We start from the raw sequence: 23,765 nt of genomic DNA on the forward strand, positions 1-23,765 counted from the left end.
AAAAGCAGCTATTATAAATACGTTCAAAGAATTAAAGAAAAATATGGCGACAATGACAAAACAATAGAAAATCTCAATACAGAAATATAAACTACAAAGAAGGAAACAAACTCTAAAGTTGAAAAATACAATATTAGAAATGAAAAATTCACTAGATTGGCCCAAAGCAGATTTTGGATAGCAGAAGAAAAAAAAAATCAGTGAACATAAAAGATCCATAGAAATCATACAATCTCAAGAACAGAGAGGAAAAATTTGAAGAAAAATGAACAGAGCCTCAGAGACCTATGCAACAACACTGAATGTACCAACATACATCTAATGGGAGTACCATGAAAAAAGGAGAGAGATAAAGGAGCAGAAAAAAAGATATTTGAAGAAATAATGGTTTAAAACTTTCAAAATCTGATGAAGAACAATATACAAAACTCAAAAACTCCCAAGTAGGATAGACACAAGAATTCTGCACCTAGACACTTCACAGTCAACCACAGATCAAGTTAAAGACAAAAATAATAATTGAAATATGAAGAAAACCAAGACAATTAATGACTGACTTTTCATCAGATATAACGAAGACTAGAGGGAAGTGGAACCCCATATTTGCAGTGGTGGTAGTGGGGCAGGCAAAAATCCTATATTCAGTTAAAAAAGACCCTGTCCTTCAAAAATAGAGGCAAAGTGAAAACAATCCAAGATAAGTAATGACTAAGAGAATTTGTTGCCAGCAGGTTTGCTTTACAGGAAAAAAAAAGAATCCCTTTGGTCTGAAAGGAAATGACCCCAGAAGGTAACTCAAATCCACAGGAAGAAATGAAAAACAAGAAATGGCAAATACGTGGATAAATAGCACAATACATTGTTGGTTTTAACATATATAGATGTAATATATATGACAATAACAGCACAATAGGGAGAGGCAACTGAGCTATATTGGAGCAAAGTTGTTGCATTCTACCAGAATTAAAATACTATTAATCTGATATAGATTGTTCAGAAATTAAGATGTACACTGCAATCCCTAGAACAGCAAATAATAAAATAACTAAAAAACCAAAGGAGGATTAAAAAAAAAATCAAGAGATGAATTAAAATGGTCAAATGAAAAATAGTTGACACAAAACAAGAAATACAATTTTGAAATATGGATTTAACACAAAAGATAAAAAGGAAGGCCACAGCAACTAAAGAAACGAGATATATAGAAAATACTGTAGCAAAATTGCAAATGTAAATTCAATCAATAATTACACTAAATGTGAATGGATTAAATACTTCAATAAAAAGCAGAGATTGACAATTTTTTTAAGCTTTTTTTAAAAAAATACATTTATTTATTATTTATTTATTTTTGGCTGCGTTGGGTCTTTGTTGCTGCGCGTGGGCTTTCTCTAGCTGCAGCGAGCATGGGCTACTCTTTGTTGCAGTGCACAGGCTTCTTATTGCGGTGGCTTCTCTTGTTGCAGAGCACGGGCTCTAGGCACATGGGTCTCAGTAGTTGTGGCATGCAGGCTCAGCAGCTGTGGCTCGTGGGCTCTAGAGCGCAGGCTCAGTAGTTGTGGCGCACGGGCTTAGTTGCTCCACAGCATGTGGGATCTTCCCGGACCAGGGATCGAATCTGTGTCCCCTGCATTGGCAGGCAGATTCTTAACCACTGTGCCACCCGGGAAGTCCCAAGATTGACAATTTTTAAAAAGCAAGATTCAACCATATGCTGTCTACAAAAGACACACTTTAGATTTAACAATAAAAATGGGTTGGAAGTTAAAAGAGGTAAAAAGACATACCATAAAAATGGTGACCACAAGAGAGCTGCAGAAGCTATGTTAATACAAAACAGAACAGATTTTAAGACAAATATTACTAGAGACAAGGAGGAACATTTCATAAAGATAAAAGGGTAAACACATATATGATAATTATAAATGGTCTACATAGTTAAAAACAGACTCTCAAAATTCACAAAGCAAAACTTGACAGAAGAGAAGAAACAGACAATTCAATAATTATATTTGGAAGTTTTAATACCCCACTCTCAAAGATAAAACAACTAAACAGAAATTAAGCAAGGACAGAAAAGAGTTAAAAAAATACCATCGACTAACTTTACCTAAGTGACATTTACAGAACGCTCTACCCAACAAGAACAGAATACGCATTTTTCTCCAGAATGTTCTTTAGGAAAGCCCAAATGCTAAGTCAAAAAACAAGTCTCAATAAACTAAGAAGGACTGAAACCAAAATATGTTTTTCAGACCACAGTAGAATTAAATTACAGATGTTAGAAAGAAATTTTAGAAATTCCAATATTAGAATATGAAACAAAGAAGAAATCACAAAGAAATTAGAAAATACCTGAATTGAATAAAAATTAAAACACAATATATCAAAATTTATTGGATGCAGTTAAAGCACTGCTTAGAGGGAAAATGTATACCTTTAATCAGTTATATAGAAAATAAAGCCCTCAACCTCAAATCCGTGAGATATAAGCTTTTATCTACAGAAAACTAGAAAAAGAGCATATTAAACCCAAAGCAAGCAAGAGGAAATAACAAAATCACAATGGAAACAATAAAGAAAAAAACACATCAAGAAAATCAATGAAATAAAAAGTTCGTTCTTTGACAAGGTCAAAGATAAACCTTTAGCTAAACTGATCAAGAAAAAACAAAGATACAAATGGACAGAATCAGGAATGTAAAAGGGGACATCACTACTAACCCTACACAAATTATTAATTAAAAATATTCCCTCAATGAATAGCCCATGTCCAGATGGCATCATTGGTCAATTATATCAAACATTTAATGAAGAAACAGTACCAGTCTTTCACAAATTCTTCCAGAAACTGAGAAGGGACCACTTCCCAACTCATTCTATGAGGCCAAAGTCAGACAATGACAAAAGGACTGAATTCCTTTATCACAAGAGATAAAAACTATAGCTTAATATCCTTCAAAAATATTAATGAAAACATCCATGAGTAGGAAATCCAATCTGGCAACATAAAATCCAACCCCCATTTATGATAAAAACATTCAACAAACTAGAAACAGAAAACTTCTTCAACCTGATAAAGGGCATAAGAAAAACAGAGCTAATATCTTACTTCACAGTGAAAGACTGAATGCTTCCCCTTAAGGTCAAGGAACAAGGCAAAGATGTCTGCTCCAGCCACGTCTATTTAAATTTATTGGAGGGTCTCATCAGTGGAAAAAGTGGCCCCCCCAAAAAATTTTTTTTAAAAAACATCCAAATTGGAAAGGAAAAACTAAAACTGATTTTATTTGCAGATGACATGATCCTCTATGTAGAAAACCCTAAGGAATACAAAAAAACAGTACTTAAACTAATAAACAGGTTTATCAAGGTTGCAGGATACAAGATTATTATACAAAAACCCATTTTTTCTACATGCCAGCAATGAACAATCTGAAAATGAAATTAAGAAAACAATTCCATTCACAACAGAATCAAATCAAATCAAATACATAGGGAACAAGTTTAACAAACGAAGTTTAAGATATACAGCAAACTATGAAATATTGCTGAAAAAAATTACAGAAGACTTAAACAGAGAGAACACTTCATATTCATGAATTAGAAAACTCAATGTTAAGATGGCAATCTCCCCATAGTGACCTACAGATTCAGTGCAATTCCAATCAAAACTGGAACCCTCACATATTACCGGTGGGAATGTAAAATGGTACATCCACTTTGGAAAACAGTTTGGTTGTTTCTGAAAAAGTTAAAATAAACTTATCATATGATTCAGCAAATCTACTCTTATATATTTACACAAGGGAAATGAAAATATATGTTTACACAAAGATTTCTATGTGAATATTCATAGCGGTACTATAGCTGAAAAACGAGTCAAATCCATCAACTAGTGGATGGATAAACAAACTATGGTACATCTATACAAGAGAATAAAAAGGAACAAATACTACTTCCTTACAAGCTACCACTTACATGGCTAAACCTCAAAAACATTATGCTAAGTGAGAGAAGCCAAACACAAAAGACCATGTAATATATGATACCATTTATAAGAAATTTTTGGAAGAGACATTTAGAGAGACAGAAAGCGTATCAGTAGTTGCTCAGGGCTGGGAACTGGAATGGGTGATTGACCACAAATGGTTAAGTTTTGCGGGTAATGAAAATGTTCTAAAATTGGGTCAGGGTGATGATTGCATAACAGTGGAAATTTACTAAAAATTACAGAATTATTACATACTCATGATGGGTGAATATTATGGTATGTAAACTATGCCTCACTAAAGCTGTTAAAACAAAAACGTCACCTCAGAATACTGACTGTTTACAATATTCTAGACCCTATTCTGATTTTATGCTATATAATTCCCCCCTTGATATTTATATAGTTTTTCTATTTACCCACAGAGATTTCACATTTCAAAGAATACAGAAAAATCATAACTTCTCTCTCTCCTTTTTTCTTTTAATATCGGCGTTTTGTTAATCTCTAATTCACTTGGAAATTCCTATAATGTATGCAATGAGGAATTAATTTTTGGAACTGAATGAATGAATCCATGAATCAATCTTTGGAACTGCTACTTTGTTTTATGGTTTACTTGTTTATTTTTCAACCAATACTATTTGATAATTATCACTTAATATGTCTTATAACTTCTTCATATATACATTATTGCCATATAATCAAATTCTTTGAAGCAGCTACCATCAAATTTAGCACATCAGAATCAACTGGTAGGCTTTACGAAAAGAAACACAAAAACAAAACAACCCTATTTCATTACTTCCTAAGAATTTGTATTTTTAAAAGCTCCCAGCTGACTCTGACTTTACTCAGGTTCAAGAACTACTGCTTTAAACACAGTGCTTTTGTAACTTTAGGTACATAAGAATCACCCAGAATTCTTAAAGTCTTAAGGTGAAGACTGATTCACTAAGTCTGCAGTGGTGAATTGAGGTTCTGCATTTATAAGAAGCTTCCAGGTGATGCTGATTTTACTGGTAGCAAGGTTTTAAGATATGTATCTTACTTGGTTAAATATTAAATACATAAGGTAAACGTGGGATCTTAGTATACTTGGCCTTCCCATTAGCCAGGGTATCAGTCCTCATTTATTCTTACTTATTTTATGCTTGCCATTAAAGTTTTATTGTTCACATATACAGAGTAAGCTCAAGTGTCATGTCTAGTGCCCTGATTTTTGTGACTGCCACTTAGGGGATGCCTCTTGACTGCCTGGCTCTGGAGGCCAGAGGATTTTGTGTCCTGGTCCCATGGGACTGTAATGATTTGTGTCACCCAGAAAGAAGCTCATACCCCATCTGGTGCCTTGATTTTTGTTACTACTGCTAGGGACACCTCTACCCCTCCTGGCTCTGGTGGCCAGCAGGGCTTATACGTGTGCTCCCAAGAGATTGTATATATTTGCATACATTTAAAAGCTGATGCCTGAGGATCTGGCTTCTAGTTGTCCTGAATCTGGGTGCTGAGACCCTCCCTTTTGGGACACTGACAGGTCTTAGCACATCCTCAACTACTAGGAAATATTAAAAATACAGGGTGCTTCCCTGGTGGCGCAGTGGTTGAGAGTCCGCCTGCCGATGCAGGGGACGCGGGTTTGTGCCCCGGTCCAGGAGGATCCCACATGCCGCGGAGCGGCTGGGCCTGTGAGCCATGGCCACTGAGCCTGCACATCCGGAGCCTGTGCTCCGCAATGGGAGAGGCCACAACAGTGAGAGGCCGGCGTACCACACACACACACACACAAATAATAATAATAAGCTGCTTGGACAATCACAAAGGTTTGAGAGACAACCAAGAGCTGAAGTAGGGTTGAATGATAAGGTTCATCTCCTACATAGGCCAGTCCTTCAAGACTGGGAGATGTGGTTGCTTCATCTACTGTATAGAAGCCAACAGAGAATAAAGCAAAATGAAGACACAGAGGAATATGTCCTAAATGAAAGAACAAGATAAAACCTCACGGAAAAAAAACCTTAATGAAACAACAGAGATAAGTAATTTACCTGATAAAGAGTTCAAAGTGATGGTCCTAAAGATGCTCACTGAACTGGGGAGAAGAATGGATAGACACAGTGAGAATTTCAACAAGAAATGGAAAATATTAAGAATGTACCAAATATTTAGAATCACAGAGCTGAGGAATACAATAACAGCACTGAAAAATACACTAGAGCGGTTCAACAACAGACTAGATGAAGCAGAATAAAGAATCAGTCAACTTCTAGAAGGCAGTGGAACTCACCCAGTTAGAACAGCAAAAAGAAAAAAGAATGAGAAAAAGTGAAGATGGCCTAAGGAACTTTTATGGGACAACATCAAATGGCCTAACATTTGCATCATAGGGCTTCCAGAAGGAGAAAACAGAGAGAAAGGGGCAGAAATATTATTTAAGGAAATAATGGCTGAAATCTTCCCCATTTGGGGAAGGAAAAAGACATTCAGATCCAGGAAGCCCGAAGGGCTGCAAATAAGAAACATCCAAAGAAACCCATACCAAGGTACATTATAATTAAAAATGCTAATTTAAAGACAAGGAGAGAATATCAAAGGCAGCAAGAGAAAAATACTTGTTACATACAAGGTAACCCCCCCTAAGGCTATGAGCAGATCTTTCAGCAGAAACTTGTAGGCCAGAAGGTTGTGCATGATATATTCAAAGAGCTGGAAGAAAAAAAACTTCCAACAAAGATTATCTTTCTGGGACTTCCCTGGTGGTCCAGTAGTTAAGGCTCTGCACTCCCAATGCAGAGGGCCCGGGTTTGACCCCTGGTCAGGGAACTAGATCCTGCATGCCACAACTAAAGATCCCACACATGGCAACAAAGATCCTGCACATGGCAACCAAGATCCCACATGCTGCAGCTAAGACCTGCTGCAGCCAAATAAATAAGTAAATATATATTTAAAAAAAAAAAAAAAGAATATTCTACACAGCAAGGTTATTAATCAGAAGTGAAGGAGAGATTCCGAAAAAAGATTGCCAGAAAAGCAAAGGAGTTCATCACCACTAAACTGGTCTTATAAGAAACGTTAAAGGGACTTCTTTTAGCTGAAAAGAAATAGCACTGATTAGTAACAAGAACACATATAAGGGGACTTCCCTGGCAGTCCAGTGGTTAAGACTCCATGCTTCCACTGTAGGGGGCATGAGTTTGATCCCTGGTCGGGGAACTAAGATCCCGCATGCTGCATGGTGCAGTCAAAGAAAAAAAAAGAACACATACAAAAGAATAAATCTCACTGGAAAGGTAAATATATAGTAAAGATAATGGATTAATCCCTTATAAAGCTAGTATGAAGGTTAAAAGACAAAAGTAGTAAAAAATATCAATAACTATGACTATGATAATTAGTTAAGGGATACACAAGATAATGATGATTGCTGGATCATCTGGCAACTCTATTTTCAGTTTTTTGAGGAACCTCCATACAGTTTTCCACAGTGGCTGCACCAATTCACATTCCCACCAACAATGTAGGAGGGTTCCCCTTCTCCATTCCCTCTCCAGCATCTGTTATTTGTAGATTTTTTTAAACGATGGCCATTGTGAGGTAGTACCTCACTGTAGTTTTGATTTGCATTTCTCTAATAATTAGCGATGTTCAGCATCTTTTCATGTTCCTTTTGGAAGATTGGCCTTTATTTTTATGTTCTGTCCTTATCAGGCACCATACCTGTCTGCCTCACAAAATAGCCTTCAGTGTTTTGTAGCTATTTATGATATAGGTATTATATGTTGAAAAATATTCACCAGTGACCCTAGCAAATTGTCTTGTGTTTCCTATTACAATTGATTTATTCAAAGTATCTAGTTGTGTAGTGTTCTAGATTTTTAAAGTCTAGTTTCTATATTTTTATAAATGCTATCCACTTCAGTAGTTATGTTAATTTTGTCTACCTTATCACTCTGTTCTTTTCATAGATCCTTTTGAGATTAGCTAGTCCATTATATATAAAATTTTTTTTTCTTGTCGAAAAAGGCAGGTAGAGTTGAACAAAACTCTTAAGTTTAGCTTTGCCAGTCTTACGAGCTGAAAAATTGGTGACGGGGGTTTTTATGTCTTTCAAGTAGTACATAGCCTTTTGTAGTATGTATTTCTCTTTTTCATCTGGTTGAAAACCAGCTATGTTTTGCTACTCATTTCTTAGTTTTTGTACCATAATATGAAGATGCTGCATGTAAAATTTATGCTGAAAGTTACTAAAAAATTGTGTGTATTCAAATCTGTGCACTAAAGCACACACGCCTACTATTTCCATTTTATTCTCTCAAAAATTTACTTATTATGTTACTGAGAGCAATTAGTTTTTGATTTATTTGAATTGAAATTTTAATAGTGAGGGACTTCACTGGTGGTCCAGTGGCTAAGACTACGCACTCCCAGTGCAGGGGGCCAGGGTTCGATCCCTGGTCAGGGAACTAGATGCCACATGTCGTAACTAACAGTTCGCATGCCACAACTAAAGATCCTGCATTGCACAACTAAAAAAGATACTGCATGCTGCAACTAAAAGATCCTGCATGCTGCAACTAAAGATCCCGCATGCCACAACTAAGAGATCTGGTGCAGCCAAATAAATAAATTAAATAAATATAAAAAAAAATTTTAACAGTGAGATGTTGTCTCCTACTCAACTGTTATGGTATATAGCTCTTGCATTTATCAGTTTTTGTTTCCCATGGTTTCCTGTTATGTAACCTGGAACACATCTGCTGGCATATAAGAATGGTGTGCAAGACATACCCCAATTTTACAAAAGAAATTTTGAGATACTTCATGTATTTTCATTATATATGAATTGAAAATGATTTTAAATGTACAGGAAAGCACTATTTTGTTCATATAAATAAAGCACACTGTATAATAAACAATTTAGTTGAGGGTAATAAGTTCTGAATATGCAAAAATATTCTAAAAACTAAGATAATTTTCTTTTTGGCCGTGGGGCTTATGGGATCTTAGCTACCTGACAAGGGGCCGACCTGTGCCCTCGGCAGTGAAAGCATGGAGTCCTAACCACTGGACCGCCAGGGAGTTCCCAAAACTAAGAAAATGTAAGAAACAAATTGTTTGAGGTATGTTTTCAACAACATAGATATAATGAGGCACACAAATCATAATTCAACGTACTTTATGCTAGGTTCTTCAACCATAATATGGAAATGAAATAAATCACCCCCAATAGGAACATCAAAAATTGCAAACAATTTTTTTCATATCTTGGTGTTCTAGCATAGGGCTAAATTCACCCTTGGCTCTGGGCAGAAAAGCCTGCTGGCATAATGCAGGGAGCAAACTGACTCTAATGAGCAGTGTGATCATAATTAGCTAACAATGTCTACCACAGACCCACGTGGGGAAATGGGGGTGGAATGGAATGCTGCTGTTAACAGATAACAAGGGCTTTCTTCTATGGCCAGTCGATGGGTAAATCACTAGGTCTTCTTCATGGCTCACTCAAGAAATGACAGGGGGAGGATTTGGCTGCCCAAACACCTGGCAGGGGTGTAACTGATGACTGACTCCTTACTTTTTCCCAAATCCATTTTTCACCAGCAAATGACACCTGTATCCCTTTGAAGAGTAATCCATATTTTCTCCCACTTGAAAAGACAGCTAGAGGGAAGAAGAAAATACCATCCTAGGTTTAGATCTGAAGCATACCAGCCTATGGACCAAACAATGATTTAAAAATTTTATATTACCAGCCCACATATATATATATATATATATATATATATATATATATACATATATATAAAATTACAAACTATAAAATCTCAGGTAAAGAGGAGTTCATTTGCTTCAGCTACAGCTCATTAGCCACCTGTTATACCACAGTTAGACTATCAGGTGTATATTATTACGTGGTAGGAAGATTTTCAGTCCTCCTCTGGGATATGAATTTGAAAGACAGCACTGGGTGAAAGTAGGTGCCTGTCTCCTTTCTCTTCAGCGAAGACAGAAAACCTTGAACCAAGGTGAAGATTCAGTGTAGCAATCAAGATAGTTAGTCATGCAGAATGCAGCTGAATACAGGAAAATGGTCTGCTGCCTGGCATTTTACTGGGGAGAACACCTGAAAAAAAAACACCTGACGAACAGAAGCCTAGCAGAATTAAACTGGGATTTAATGGCGCAACAGTTTTAGTAGTGGAAGGTCAGAGAAAGCGACCACAAGAAAACCACAAAATGGATTTAGAACTAGGACAACCTCAGTTTGTTCTTAGAGTTTCTTTTGCTACTTATATCCAAAATACCATCCCAGGAAAAAGAAAGGCTTTCCTTAACCTATAGGGTTCCATACAAAAAGATTTCAAGACTATTACTACCACCTCCTATCAAATAACTGCAAATTACTTCCACATGAATCCTGAACCACTCCTTGAGAGCCTTGCTCTGCTTATTGTCAGTTTCACTTCAGGAAAGATGAAACTAACCATCAAAGTCATGAGGATGAGAAATGTCAAGTTTGTTTGCCAAAAAAAGTCTATCTGAAAACTACCACTTACAACATCTAATAAAGATAACTAAAATCTATCTCCTGTCTTCCAGTGACTGGCCTCACTTTGATAAAGTAAAAATGATTGTTTATATATAGCAATTTGTTATCAGGTCACACAAATCCCCAGGAGAAACAAACCAGAGAAATAAGAACTGCCAAGGTCTACCTAAGAAAGAGGCTAGAAAGGCAGCTTTACATCTAGTCCAAGATGGTATCTTAAAATCCCTGCCTGCTCTTAGAGAATATAGTTTTGGTGACCAACAAAGTGAACATCAGGCAGGAAACATTCATCACTAGACAAAGGGTAAATGGGGAATCTCAAGTTGAAAAGGAATTCTGAAGTGTTTCACTTATTAAGTAGCAACTACAACCAATAATACAAATAGAATGAGAGTATACAAAATGATAAAGGTATGAGTCAAAAATTAGTAGGTAAAGTGGTCAGAATAAATTCTTCAAGGAGCTTATCAATCTTAAAACTATCTCCCTTGAAACAGAAGTATAACCTACAAACCTGCTAAGTTTAGGAAGAGAGTAGAGTTTTGCCTGTTTTCAAAAGTATTTATTCAGAACTTGGTTTCAGAAGTTCATCAATGACATTAATTTGCCACCACTGTGATAACCAGACAAAATTTAAAATGTAAGCATATTTCCAAATCCGTTATTACATGATTTATAAATATACATTAAAAATTCCCTTAATTAAATCTCTAGGACTTTAAATATGTAGTGACTATCTGAAGCAGCTCTCTTGAACTGTTTTTTAATATATGGCTGAATACAAATAACTTTCAAATGAAAATTTTCACATTACAAAAGTTTCAAAGTTCAGAAAAAAGAATAAACCATACTTTTAAAAAGTGAGTGCAAGAAATATTTTAATTTTTTAAAAGGCACGCAATACATAATCTCAATGTCTAAACTTCCAGAGAGCTATCTACAGGACTCATCCTTGTCACTCTCACAACATTTTTAACACTATATATAAAGTTGCAAGACTGATACAAAATAAAACTTCCTTCCACTTCACCACTGTTGTTTAGAACAGAATGGCAACTTCTAAACTCTCTTACACTGGACCAAAAAACCAGAAGTGCTATTCCCTTTTCAAATGGCTATTCTTAAACATGTAACCTAAAAGTCCTCTAAAGAGTTACTACAGCATATAAGGAAGGTAGAATAAATTTATATAACATTGGAGATGTTCTACTAATCTGATTTGCAAAGACAAAGCCTTTTTCAATATCAAAATCATATCAAAAATGAAAATATTATAACATCGAAAAAAGATCCTCAATGATCGAAGATATACAGGAATAATTCTAATAAGGGATGAGGACAGATAGGTAATAAATGGATATAGATATATAAAAATGTAAAATCTTACGGAAAAACACAAAAGATAACTGGAATAAACAGAATAAACCACGTGCCTGAAAGAGAAGAGTGCGGCAGATTCTTTTCCAAAAATGGCCACAATAACAGTACTAGTCTCACATGCTCTTCAAAACTCTTCAAAACATTGCCATTTTGCTCACAGAGAGATGGGCCTATTTTCTTCCCGTTCCGGAGCACAGGCTCCGGATGCGCAGGCTCAGCGGCCATGGCTCAAGGGCCCAGCCGCTCCGCGGCAATGTGGGATCTTCCCGGACCGGGGCACGAACCCGTGTCCCCTGCATTGGCAGGCGGACTCTCAACCACTACGCCACCAGGGAAGCCCTCTCTTGGCCTTTTGAGCTGAGCTACCATGTAAGAAGTCTGGCTATCCTGCAGCCATCATGCTGAAATGACCACAAGTGAAAAAGATGCTTCAGGAGCCCTACTTCTTCCATCCCCAGCTGTTTGGATCTTCCTAGTCTAGGCACCATTTAGGTAAGGAAGCCTTCTGATGATTGCAGCCTTCAGCCTTGGAACTGTCCATGCTGACACCAAATGCAGCAGAAACTAGCTATCCCCACTGAGCCCTCCTCATCAGAATGCAGATTCAGGAGCATGTCATTTTTTAGCTCTAAGTTTTCAGGTGGTGTTACACAGCCATAGTTAAGTGGGAAAATAGTACTAGGATGTAAATTATCGATTCATTTATACATTTAACAAAATTACAATTAATACTCCAAAAAGATTTTGGAGAAAATCTGATAAAATGATTCTGTGGCAGATTAAAGATGGCCATAAATTCTTAGACACAAACCCATTAACCCTTCAGACTAGACAAACTCACAGGTGAATACCACCAAGTGACCCTAGTCAACGTCATGTGGAGCAGAATTCCCAGCCAACCCTGCCTGAACACCTGGCCCACAGATTGTGGACAAATAAAATCACTGAGTTTTAAGTCACTAAGTTTGGAGTAGTTTGTTATGCAGCAACAGATAACTGGAAGAGGTTCTAAGATTTATCTAAAAGAATAAACAGTGATAAATAGCTACAAAAGTGATAAAATAAGATGCTTTGCTATTCAGATATGAAATGTAACAAGCTATAAAAGTTATAATATTACAGTATGGTATTAGAACATAAATACATGCCAATTTTAAAAAACAGAAAATTCTGAAACAGACCCAATTAGATATAAAATTTTACAGAATGATAAATGTATCAAATCAACAGAAAAGGGATATACTATGCAACAAATGGTGCTGGGACAACTACTTTGGGGGGGAAAGTTGTATCTTTACCATAATCTTTATGCCAAAACAAACAAAATATATAGATAGACTGAATATAAAGCCATAAAATCACTAGAGAAAAAGACAGATGAATAATCATACATTCTTTTTTCCAAATTAATTTATCATTGGCTGTGTTGGGTCTTCGTTGCTGCACGTGAGCTTTCTCTAGTTGCGGCGAGCAGGGGCTACTCTTTGTTGCGGTGCGCGGGCTTCCTCTCATTGTGGTGGCTTCTTTTGTTGCAGAGCATGGGCTCTAGGCACGTGGGCTTCAGTAGTTGTGGCTTGTGGGCTCTAGAGTGCAGGCTCAGTAGTTCTGGAGCACAGGCTTAGCTGCTTCGCGGCATGTGGGATATTCCTGGACCAGGGATTGAACCCGTGTCCCCTGCATTGGCAGGCAGATTCTTAACCACTGCACCACCAGGGGAGTCCCATAGTTATATGTTCTTAAAATGGGCACGACCTTTCTAAGTATAACAAAAAGCATTAGTCATAAAATAAAAATCTGTCAAATTTGACTATGTAAGAATTATAAGCACTATAAGAAAAAAAGAAAACCAGGAAAACATTTTAAAATATGATAAATAATACTTATCTTTCATGTATAAAAGTTTTTACAAACTGATAAGAAACAGCTCAATAGAAAAAAAATGGGCAAAGGGCATAAACAGGGACTTCACAGAAAAATATATATGGTCCATTATTTAAAAAAAGAAACACTGATTGGAGGAGAGTAACAGAATCTAGACACTATACAACACAACATTCATGATGTCCAGGATACAATCCAAAACTATCTGATATATGAAGAAGCAAGATAATGGAACACACGCTCAAGAGAAAATAAAATTTGGCAAGTTTGACTCTGAGATCAACCCGAGGTTTAAACAAAAAACAAAGATTTTTAAATGGCTGTTATGATCCTCAATAAAATAAATCAAAACATGCTTTTAATAAATGAAAATCTCATCAGAAAATAAGAAATCTCAGTAGAAAAATAAAAACAAAAGCAAATTCTAGAGCTGAAAAGTTCAGTTTCTGGAAAAAAAAAAAATTCAATGAATGAACTTAACAGCCAAATGGAAACAGCAGAGGAAAAAATTAGTGAACATGATGATAGGTCAATAGAAATGATCCAAGATGAAGAACACACGCACATAACATTTTTTAAAAATAAAAGAACAGTCTCAGGGATCTATACGATTAGATTAAACAGGCCAGCATATTTGTAACTGGAATGCCACAATGAGTGGAGAAAGAAAATGGGACAGAAAAAATATTTTAGGAAATAATGATTGTAATTTTCCCAAATTTGATGAAAGCATCATAGTCAAACTACTGATATACAAACATTAAGAGCAAATCTTAAAGGCAGCAAGAGAAAAACAACATATTATATACAAGGTAAAAAAATACACCGATCTACAACCTACTTCTCATCAGGAACCATGGAAGGCCAACAGAAAGTGGAATAACATCTTTGAAATGCCTTCGAAAGAAAAAATAACTCATACTTCCATATATTCAGTGAAAATATCCTTCCAAGAATAAAGGTAAAATAGAAGTGTTCACAGACTTTTTTAAAAATTAAGAAAATTAATTGGCAGCAGACCTACAATACAAAAAATGCCAAAGAAATTTCCTTAGACTTAAGGGAATTGATACCAGATAAAAACTTGGATCCTCAGAAAACAATAAAGAACACTGAAAATGATAAATATCTGGTTAATGCAAAAACTTTCTTCCTGATTGCCTTTTCCTCTTAATTCTTTATAAACCATTAAACAGTTCAAAGAAAAACCTATATCACTATTTTATGGTTCATAATGCACTACATATAACAACTATAATATAAAGGATGAGGTGGTTTGAGAGCTATAACACTGCAAGATTTCAATATTTAATGAGAAGTAATATGTTATTAATTGTAGGTGAGCTGTGAAAAGCTAAGGATGTATACCACCATCCCTAGGGCAACTACTAAAAACATAATGCGAAGAAGTACAGCCAAAATACCAAAAGGAAACTGAAGTCAAATTCTAAAAATGTACTTCAAATAATCCAAAAGTGAGGGGGATAGGCAAAAAGGAACATAAAAACAAAAAACAGGATACAACAGAAAACAAAAAATAATATGGTAACCCAAACCTGACCATATCACTAATTATGTTAAACATTAATGGACTAAAAATTACAATTAAAAGGCAGAGACTGTCAGAATGGATAATAAAACAATTACCCACTCTGTGCTGTCTATAAGAGACACAGGGACTTCCCTGGTGGTCCAGTGGTTAAGGCTCCACACTCGCAATGCAGAGGGCCCGGGTTCGATCCCTGGTCAGGGAACTAGATCCCGCATGCTGCAACTAAGATCCCGCACGTCACAACAAAGACCCGGCTCAGCCAAATAAATAAATAAATATTCAAAGAGACATAGTTAAACCATAAAGACAGATAGGGTAAAAGTAAATGGATGGAAAATAATACACCTTGTAAACAGTAATCATAAGAAGGCTGGAATATTAATATCAGATAAAAACAGATTTCAACACAAAATTTATTCAAAATACAAAGAGAGGCATGCTATATACATAAAGGACAATTTTTCAGGAAGACAAAGCAATCGTAAGTGTGCATGTGGCCAATAACAGAGCTTCAAAATAACTGAAACTAAAATTCACAGAAAATAAATGAAACTAAAATTCACAGAACTAAAAAGAGAAGCAGATCATTCCACAACTATAATTGTGATTTTAACACCTCTCATAGTAATTGGCAAAACAGCTAGGCAATATCAGAAAAGACATAGGTGACCTTTCCTTACTTTGTATTTACAGAACATCATACTCAACAACAGCAGAATAGAAATTCTTTTCATAAGCATATGCTATATGTTTACCATGATAGACCATATCCTGAGCTGTAAAACATTTCAATAAATTAAAAAAGATTAAGATTACATAAAGAATGTTCTTTGGCCATAATGGAATTAAATTAGAAATCTTTAACAATAAGATCAAGAGAAAAACAGAAATATTTGGAAATTAACAACACACTTCTAAATAATCAGTGAGTCAAACAAGAAATCACAAAAGAAATTTGAAAATATTTTGAATGGAAAGAAAATGAAAATACCACAGAGCAAAATTTGGGATGCAATTAAAACAGTGTTTACAAGGAAACTTACCACTTTGGATGATTGTGTTAGGAAAAGATATCCGACATCAATAACCTAAATTTTCATTTTAAGAAGCCAGAAAAGGAATAGCAAATGAAACCCAAAATAACCAGGAAGGAAACAATAAAGGGCAGAAATCAATTAAAGAAAAATAATAGACAAAAATTAATGAAACCAAAAGCTAGTTCTTTAAAAAGACTGATAAAATTGCTAAGCCTCTGGCAATACTGATCAAGAAGAAAAAAGAAAAAGTATGAGAGGCAACAACTTATCAGTATCAGAAATTAATATGGGTATATCACTACAGAGCCTGCAGCTCTTAAAAGTATAAGGGGGGCTTCCCTGGTGGCGCAGTGATTGAGAGTCCGCCTGCCGATGCAGGGGATGAGGGTTCGTGCCCCGGTCCGGGAAGATCCCACATGCCGCGGAGCGGCTAGGCCCGTGAGCCATGGCCGCTGAGCCTGCGCGTCCAGAGCCTGTGCTCCGCAACGGGAGAGGCCACAACAGTGAGAGGCCCGCGTACCGCAAAAAAAAATTAGAAAAAAGTATAAGGGACCATTATTAAATTTTTTATGCTAATAAATTTAACAACCTAGATGAAATGAACAAATTTCTTGTAAGATACAAATGACCAAAATTGACCCAAGAAGAAACAGATAACCTTAATAACCCTATATCAACTAAAGAAGTTGCATTTGTACTTTTAAAACTTCCTTTAAGAAAAATTCAAGACACAGATGGCTTCCCTGGTACATTCTATCAAACGTTTAAGGAAACAAAACCAATTTTACACAAACTCTTTCAGAAAATAAAGAAGGCAGGAACAATATTCAATTCATTTTATAAGATCAGTATTATCCTAATATAAAAGGCAGACACAGACATCAGAAGAGAATTATAGACCACCTCAAGAACATAAAACATAAGTAGCAAAAATCCTTAACGAAATGTTAACAAATTGAATCCAATGGTATATACAAAGGAAAATTCATTACAATCAAGTGGGGTTTAATCTTGGAACTCAAGGTTAGTTTAACTTCTGCAAATCAAAGCAATTCAACATATTAGAATAAAGGAGAAAAGGAACTCAACTGTCTGAATAAACACCGAAAAAGCACTTGACAAAATTTAATATTCTTTCATAATTAAAGGTAGATAACTTTCTCAACCAGATTAAAACTAACAGCTAAAATCATACTCAATGATAAAAAGCTCGAGACTTCCCTGAAGGTCCAGCAGTTAAGACTTCGCCTTCCAGTGCAGGGGGTGCAGGTTCAATCCCTGGCCAGGAGCTAAGATCCCACATGCCTTGTGGCCAAAAAACCAAAACATAAAACAGAAGCAATATTGTAACAAATTCAATAAAGACTTTAAAAATGGTCCACATCAAAAAATCTTTAAAAAAAAAAGAATGATGAAAGGCTCAATGTTTTCTAAGATCACGAACAAGGCAAGGATGTCCACTCTCCCCACTTCCATTTAAACAGTGTTCTGGAGTACCTAGCCAATGCAATAAGGGGGAAAATAAATAAAAGGTATATGGGTGAGAATTTAAGAAGTAAAATTGTCCTCATTGATAGATGACACGTTCACGCACATATCAAACACTAAGGAGTCTACAACAAAGCTACTAGAACTAATAAGTTAATGTAGCACAGTTCCAGGATATGAAGTTAATAAACAGGATCCGGGCTTCCCTGGTGGCGCAGTGGTTGGGAGTCTGCCTGCCGATGCAGGGGATGAGGGTTCGTGCCCCGGTCCGGGAGGATCCCACATGCCGCGGAGCGGCTGGGCCCGTGAGCCATGGCCACTGAGGCTGTGCGTCCGGAGCCTGTGCTCCGCAACGGGAGAGGCCGCAGCGGTGAGAGGCCCGCGTACCGCAAAACAAACAAACAAACAAACAAAAACCAACCAAAAACAAAATCCAAGTGTATTCCTATATACTACCAATAAACAATTAGAAGATAAAAATTTAAAAAACAACCCCATTTACAATAAAATAGAATGAAAAAATAATATACTTAAGAATAAATTTAATGAAAGATGTGCAAGATCTATACACTGAGAACTATAAAACATTGCAATGGGAAATTATAGACAACTTAAATAAAAATATACTACGTCCATGGACCCATGTTCATCAGCTTCAAGGACTTAATATTGCTCAAACAGCAAACTTCCAAAATTGATCTTTATATTCAATGCAATTCCAATCAAAATTCTGCAATCTTTTTTGAAGAAATCAACAACTGATTTTAAGGATTTACAATACCTGATTTCGGGACTTATTTTAAAGCTACAGAAATCAAGATGGTGTGGTATTGGCATAATGATAGACACACAGACATAAAACAGAGTAGACTCCAAAACAGACCCAAGCTTACATGTCAACTGATTTTCAACAAAGAGAGGCCAAGGTAGTTTCAATGGAAGGAAAGAGTTTTTCAATCAGTGGTGCTGGAACAATGGGATAACCATATGGGGAACAATGAACATGACCCATAACTCACACTATATACAAAATTCATTCCAAGTTAATCACAGACCTAAATATAAGAGTTAAAACTATTAACTTTCAGAAAAAATAATAGGAGAAAATTTTTGTGACTTTGAGTTAGACAAAGATTTCTAAAATAGGACATAAAGAAGCACAAACTATAAGAGGAAAAAAAAAAAAAGATGAAATGGACTTGCCCGGTGGTGCAGTGGTTAAGAATCTGCTTGCCAATGCAGGGGACACGGGTTTGAGCCCTGGTTTGGGAAGATCCCACATGCCGCGGAGCAACTAAGCCCGTGCGCCACAACTACCGCATGCTGCAACTACTGAAGCCCCCATGCCTAGAGCTCATGCTCCGCAATGAGAGAAGCCACCGGAATGAGAAGCCTGCGCACTGCAACGAAGAGTAGTCCCCGCTTGCTGCAACTAGAGAAAGCCTGTGCGCAGCAACGAAGACCCAACACAGCCAAATATAAATAAATAAATTTTTAAAAAAAAGATGAAATGAACTTTATCGAGATAAAAAATTTTGCCCTTCTACAAACAACAAATGCTGGAGAGGATGTGGAGAAAAGGAAACCCTCCTATGCTGCTGATGGGAATATAAATTGGTGCAGCCACTATGGAGAACAGTATGGAGATTCTTCAGAGAATTAAAAATAGAGTTGCCATATCATCCAGCAATTCTACTCCTGGGCATATATCCAGAAAAAACTACAATTCAAAAAGATACATGCACCCCCTACGTTCACTGCCACACTATTCACAATAGCCAAGACATGGAAGCAACCTAAATGTCCATTGACACATGAATGGATAAAGAAGATGTGATACACACACACACACTGGAATATTAGCCACAAAAAAGAATGAAATAATGCCATTTGCCGCTACATGGATGGGCCTAGAGGTTACTGTTCCGAAGTAAGTCAGAAGGAGAAAGACAAATACCATATGACATCACTTATATGTGGAATCTAAAATATGACACAAATGAACTTATCTACGAAATAGAAACAGACCCGCAGACATAGAGAACAGACTTGTGGTTGCCAAGGGAGAGAGGGGAGGGCTGGATTGGCAGTTTGGGGCTAGCAGATGCAAACTATTATATATAGAATGGATAAACAACAAGATCCTATTGTATAGCACAGGGAACTATATTAATAACCTGTAATAAACCATAATGGAAAAGAAAAACAAACAAAAAACCACAAAAAAACCCTTTTGCTCTTCTAAAGAAACTGCTGAGAAAATGAAAAGGCAAGCTACTAAATGGAAGAAAATTTTTTAAAAACATCTGACAAAAGGCCTGTATCCAGAATATTTATATCTCTTTCCATAGTAAAAAGACTAACAATCCAATTAAAAATGGGCAAAAGACGTGCACACTTTATAAAAGAAGATATGCAGGGGACTTGTGCCCGTGAGTCACAACTACTGAGCCTGCGCTCTGGAGCCCACGCACCTAGAGCCTGTGCTCCGTAACAAAGAGAAGCCACCGCAATGAGAAGTCCGCACACTGCAACGAAGAGTAGCTCCCGCTCGCCGCAACTAGAGAAAGCCCGCTCACGGCAACGAAGACCCAACGCAGCCAAAAAAAAAGAGAGAAGATACGCAGATGGAGAATATGCACAAGAAAACCAAAATTTAACATCAGTAGTCAAAGAAATGCAAACTAAAGCCACAGTGAGATTCTACTACACGCTCACTCTAGAATGACTAAAGCGTAACAAGACTGACATTTTTAGCACTAACCACACTACACTGTGATTATGGACATGTCTCTCTATTCCAATAAAATATAAGCTCATAAGGGAGAAAAAACAAGACTGACAATAAAGAGTGGTGGTGAGGATGTGGAGCAGCTTGAACTCTCATACATTGCTGGTGGGAATATAAAATATACAGACACACTGGAAAGCGTTATGGCAGTATCTTATAAACTTAAGCATATACTTAGCATGTGACCTAGCAATTCTACCTCTAGGTATTTGCCCAAGAACAATGAAAATATATATCCATGTAAAGACCTGTACACAGAAATTCATAACAGCCAAAAATTCAGTGCACTCCAAATGTCCATCAAGTGATGAATGGTAAATTTTAGTACATCCATAGTATATGTAATACAACTCGATATTACAAACAATTGAAATATTAATAAACAACATGATGAATCTCAAAACATTATGCTAGGTAAAAGAAGTCAAACACAAAAGACTATGTACTATATGATTCCACTTGTTTGAAACTCTAGAAAAGACAAAACTATAGGGACAGGAAGTAGATCAATAGTTGCCTGGGGTTGCGGGTGGGAGAGGGGACCAACTGCAAACGAATGGGAAGAAACTTTTTAGGGTTAGAGATCCATTCTAATGTCCTGATTGTGATGGTGGTCACACAAATGCATATAACTATCAAAGTTCATCAAAGTGTACCATTAAAATGAGCGTATTTTACTGTATATATAAATGAAACTTTAAGAAAAAGAACACACAGTCAGAAAACAAAAGAAATGGTGCTCCACTTCACAAGTACAAACACTCTGATGATATAAATGTTTATGTCCCCCCAAAATCTGGTCAGAAATCACTTTTGATTTTTTGATTAAGTTAAACAGTCTACAGTAGGATAGAGTACTGGGTACAAGTGGCCCAAAGTAAGATAAAAGACTGTGATAAAAATGCTAGATCTTTTTAAAATTAATTAATTAATTAATTAATTTTTGGCTGCATTGGGTCTTTGTTGCTGTGCGCAGGCTTTCTCTAGTTGCAGCGAGCAGGGACTACTCTTCGCTGTGGTGCGTGGGCTTCTCATTGCGGTGGCTTCTCTTGTTGCGGAGCACGGGCTCTAGGCGTGCAGGCTTCAGTAGTTGTGGCACGCGGGCTCAGCAGTTGTGGCTCGTGGGCTCTAGAGCACAGGCTCCGTAGTTGTGGCACACGGGCTTAGTTGCTCCACGGCATGTGGGATCTTCCTGAACCAGGGCTTAAACCCGTGTCCCCTGCACTAGCAGGCAGATTCTTAACCACTGCGCCACCAGGGAAGTCCAATGCTAGATCTTAAAAAAGAAACTGGTTTATGTACTAAACGTTTTGTGCCTTGGTCTAATATTAACATGATGTCTGTGTAAAATGACAAAAAGAGCCACTGTTAAATCACATTATATTTCCTGTCATTCTGCATTATCCCAGATTGCTAAATGTGTTCTTTCCAAGAAGTTTGACTGAATTACTGTATACATTTACTGTCCTATGTGACAGTTTTGTCATTGTTAGAGATTTCAGTAATTAAAATGGGAAATAGAAGTTTAAGTTATTTTCCTTAACAAAACTATCTTCCTTGGAGCCACATTATTATGATGGTTTTCATGCTCTTGTACCCTGCATGTCTTAAGCTGAGTGCAGTTTAGGGGATCCTCTCTAATTTCAGGAAGGTACTTCTTTCCTTCACCACTGTGATCTGACCTGTGACAAATCTGTACTATACACTATGTAAATGGCTAACAAGTCAATTGCTAACCAACTGAATGTACAAATCTTAGTGATGGTGCTAAAATCTCTTCATGATAGTCACCATGATCTCAAAGTTTGTTTCAAAATTTGCAAGCATCAAGTGTCAATCAAATCTGAAGATGAAACACTAATGAATGTTGAATTCTCACGCTTTAGGTGTATTTCCTTCTTTAGATTTTTTGGTTCTCTGCTATTTTTACAGTACTGTTTCATTTAAATTTCCTACATGCCAACTTTGTGTGACTGAAATAAAATTGCAGTATATACATGTTTAAAAAAATAATTTGTTGTTTAAGTCAAAAAGAAAGAAAGAAAGAAAGAAAGAAATGACATTGAAACCAAGAGCTATTGTTTTTTCTCCATTTGCCTTGGTTAAATACTATACTAATGATGAAAGGCATTAATTAGTACAACATTTCTTGAAAGTAATTTGGCACTGTACACCTAAATTCTTTAAAAATGAGTGGACCTTTTGACCCAGCAATTCTTTTTCTAGGAATTTTTACTACAGAGATAATCATAAAAATTAAATAAGACTATATACAAGAATAGTACTGGAAAGCTTTTCATAATGATGACAAATAACTGGGATAAAGCCCTGTATGTCCAACAACAGGTGATCAGTTAAATAATAAAACATTCATTCAATTAAAATGATGTGTCCAATAACATACGTGTCCTTCCCGATGTATGAAAATATACTTCTTTACTGCATTTTACGTTGGTACCTTTCACAAAAATGTTTATCCTCTACCTGTGGGAGTTATGGTATAAAGAAGTGACTATAAGTATCACAACAGTCAGATTTCTAACATTAGAAGAAAACTAATTAATCATTACTGTCCTCTTTTACCCCAGATTGGGCATATGAAGTCATATTTTCTGTCTAATTCTTACGACGATTAATGGAAAGAAGGAAAAAAAGAACCTTTGGACTTTACTCAGTATTATCACAAAAGATCTGATATGAGCAACTATTTCACTTCAAAAGGGCTTTGACCCACAAATTTAATTAGTTATTTTAATGATTTACTTACAGTCTGCCCTGTAATAGACAAAGGATTAACAAAAGGTTCTAGTATACACTTTTTAGGTTTGTATAACTTGGGTCTCAGTTCCTTATCTATAAAAGAAAAATGGTAAGGTGCAGGATTGGCCATTTCTAGTTCTAAGGAAGATTTAATATACTAAAAATCAGTCAATGCTTTTAAAAATTACTGGCAAATGCAAAGTGTTAAGAAATAAACCTTTGTCGACTAGTCTGGGATATCTTGTAAACATTCACTTAAAGAAGAAAAAAGAAAGAAAGAAAAGAATAAGATCCTTAATAAATCCTGGTGAATTTAAACCCAGGGAACATTC

The 23,765-nt window shown here is 36.2% G+C and overlaps 1 protein-coding gene and 1 non-coding gene across 3 annotated transcripts in view; one reads left to right on the plus strand and one right to left on the minus strand.

Annotated features, from left to right (window-relative positions):
- NLK (nemo like kinase) overlaps positions 1 to 23,765 on the minus strand; it is a 146,008-nt gene that overhangs the window by 69,940 nt on the left and 52,303 nt on the right. The window lies entirely within an intron of this gene.
- TRNAA-CGC (transfer RNA alanine (anticodon CGC)) lies at positions 15,487 to 15,559 on the plus strand. The gene has a single exon. It is a non-coding gene; the product is annotated as a tRNA-Ala (tRNA).

The sequence above is a fragment of the Delphinapterus leucas genome, chromosome 19, assembly GCF_059928025.1.
Source record: "Delphinapterus leucas isolate spDelLeu-1000000601 "Yukka" chromosome 19, BTC_Dleu_Yukka2, whole genome shotgun sequence".
Lineage (NCBI taxonomy): Eukaryota > Metazoa > Chordata > Mammalia > Artiodactyla > Monodontidae > Delphinapterus > Delphinapterus leucas.